Here is a 3,612-nt window from a genome sequence, read left to right as displayed (position 1 = left end):
CCGGGTTGCTTGGCAACTAATCGCGAAAAATCCTGGAGAAAACCTTCCCCTTATCGGAATTGAACCCGGGTTGCTTAAAAACTAATCGTGGGTCCCCCTAATAAGGCTTGAAAACCACTACGGTAATGCCTCGGTGGTAAAATTTTGTGCACCCAGTGACCTAATTTCCTAGATCCGCCACTGCGTTCGAGTGATTTATTTTGGCGTAGGTGTTAATTCGTTGTGGCTCGGTTAAAGTTAGCTAGACCTAGATTTCATTTGTAGTTCTAGCATGTTTATTTTTAGCGAACCGTTATTATTTAGGATTGATTCTATCGGTTTATAGGTTCCTTATTTTTTAATGAAGGTTTTCTAATTTTAATATTATTCATTTTTTTAGCCAAAAAAAAAAAAAAAAAAAAAAAAATCAGGCTTTAACCACCTTGTTGAACCACCTTCAAACTATAGTGGTTACTTGAGCATATGCATGTTGACCTTTTTTATCGAGCTCACCCCACTTTATTCCCTCTTTTTTCTTTCTTTTGAGTGTCATCTTCTCCATTTTAAATACATTTCTCTTCATCACATAAAAAAAATTACCAAATAAACTACAGTTATTAAGAAAGGCTAAACACCCCCAAACCTTCACCTTGAAACACCACTTTCGACCACCACTCGACCACCATCTCCGATAACCAATTCCAGTAACTACCTCCGGCAACCACCTATAGTTTCTTCCTTTTTGGCTTTCAATTTCAGCCACCGCCTTCAAACCCTTCTTCTCCGGCCACCAAGTCTCCTACACCGCTGCAAATAAACACCACCATCAACTTGCGGTTCTGAGATCCGACGGCGCGTCAGATGCCGTACGGGTGTGAGATTAGTTTTGTTGGGTTCGTAAAATAACTTTACGTTTAATGGTGGTGGCGGTGTATTCTACCTGTCGTCAATTAAAAGGAATGGAGGTTCAAGGTTTTGGATGGTTTTGTAGTTTAGAGAGAGGAGATGGATCGATGGGGAGTGATATTTCCAACATTAGTTTTACTACTTCCACCTAAATTTACTATGCTGTCTTTAAATTATGTCTTACACAATTTTCTTATTTGAATTTTTTTAAGGACATTGTTGGAAACAAGCATGAAATGATGGTGGATTTATCAATTTGAGTGTTGGAAGTATCATCTCCCCGATGGAGATTCGTGACTTGTAATTCAGATAGTACAACTTTTAAAATTTGTAAGTTATTTTTTTTATTATAAAAAGACAAACACTAACCACGATAAAAATGGCTGAACTTTGATGTCATTTTCAATTACTCAAAAGACCAAAAACAGCATGTATTTTAGTATGCAAGAGAAATAAAAACAACAACAAAACCCAATCTCATATGTGTGGGGTATGGAGGAGGTGAGACGTAGACAATCCTTCCTCTATCCTTGAATAAAGAGAAGTCATTTCTCCACCCCGAGTGAAACACTCACAAGAGTGAAGAGAGTCCTCCCTCTCCCGATTCGACGAATAAAGAGATTGCTTCTAAGCGGAACAAAAAACCCGAAGAAAAAAGCGATGATTCATAATACATCATAACCCTCAAAACGTCTAAGAAACCAACACCTATTAGACTATCTTTAAGTATGACCGGGCAAAAGTGGCGTGTTGATGGGTAGAGATGAGATACTTGGCGGCTGTGTTGATAAACTGATAAATAATTAATGGCAATCAAAATCAGATATGACAACGAATCCTTTAACCATTTCTATCTGATTTAATGTTTATTTTATTGGTTTTGTTTTCTTCTTTATGATTGAAGATTCCTAATTTGTACGACTTCAATTAATCAATCCACTTTACAAACAATAACACTCCCGTGATCTAATTGATGAATGATTACTCCCATTCATTATTTTCTAACTTTCTAAAATATCTATACATAATTATACATACATAGAAAGGAACCATTATTCTTTACTTCATCCTTCTTCTTCTCCTTCTTCATTAACATCTCCCTCCCCTATCTTAATAACCGAGAATCATTACCACAATCTACGCCACCACCTTACCACCGGGGATACCTTTAACCGACATCAAACACACCTTTGATCATTATCACTAAAACCGATCCTAAACTTCAATATATATATATATATATATATATATATATATATATATATATATATATATATATATATATATATATATATATATATATATATATATATATATATATATATATATATATATATATATATATATATATATATATATATATATATATTATAACTTACTTACAAGAACCACCATCACCACATTCGTTGGTAATACTACCTATGACTACTTCTGCTCGATTGAAAAAGATCACCAACATCTTTGTGTACTGTACCATTCCGTTCGATTCAACACCATGACAACCGGATACCACTTTAGGATGTCTGCTATTAACGAAACTCAATTGAAGTTAATGTTATGATTAAACCCATTAACTACCATTAACCGAAAACGTTCTGTAGTTTGATAAAGAACATCACCCATTAGATCTTTGGTCTGCTACTGTTAAGATTGATAACAAACACCATAAAACCTAAACCATCCAACAACCTCAAACCACTCACCATATCCACTTTGGCTCATCTTCAAACTTTTATCAACCCTCACCCCATTACACGTTTCCCTTTCTTCTTTCCTTATTCCCATCGACTATCATCATTTACATAAATTTTCTCGTTTTCTGTTCTTTCAGCCCGGCAACCAAACACCCATTTAACTACTATCTAAACACCATCAAAATCACCACTACAATTCACGATTACTGTTGCTGTATATATGCTTGTTACGCTACTTTTGTTACAACGAATTACAGATGTATGGTGATGAGGTTGTACGTTAATGATGATGATAGATGGGTGTAGAAAAGATGAAAGATGATAATGACGATAAGAATGAATGATGACTAGATAATAAGGTACTAGTTGATAGTATAGTTTTTTTGATGTTTAAGCTACTAAGCATCCAATTCTGTTGTCCACTTGCAACATATGAATTCTTTATTTTTTTACATACACCGACACTTATCTAAAACACATAACCCTACTTGATTAATTAAAAATAAATAGGTGTATTATATTGAATCTAGTGGGACAAGTTATGGCCGACACTTTGGCTATTTGATCATGGAAGTTTTTGTGGTGGACCAAGACTTTAATTCATTACGTGCCAAATCTTATTCCTCTTTTGATGCTGAACGATTTTCTGTGAAACAGTCCGTATTATTTTGTTGGGCCGATCGAGAGATCCCATTTTGTTATGAACCGAAGTCTATTATGGTTGTTGGGCTTCGATCATCTAATGGGCTGTTGGTCTTGGTAACTGTTCTTCCAGTCCAGATGTTTGACAAACGAAACCCATCTCATTCAATTTGAGATCGAGATGCTATTATGAAACTATAACCAAAAAAGATAATGAATTATGATATGATAATCAATGTTTGTTATTGATAAAATAGTTAGGATGATAACATGATGATCTTGATAAACGGTTGCGATTAGGATTATGTTATGATCATGAATCATACAATGAAGAATGATGGTGTCGATCATGATGGTAATGATGTTAATATAATGACGAAAAGAGATGATG

This window comes from Rutidosis leptorrhynchoides, chromosome 5 (assembly GCF_046630445.1).
Source record: "Rutidosis leptorrhynchoides isolate AG116_Rl617_1_P2 chromosome 5, CSIRO_AGI_Rlap_v1, whole genome shotgun sequence".
Taxonomy (NCBI): Eukaryota; Viridiplantae; Streptophyta; class Magnoliopsida; order Asterales; family Asteraceae; genus Rutidosis; species Rutidosis leptorrhynchoides.
This window is presented reverse-complemented; position numbering follows the sequence as displayed.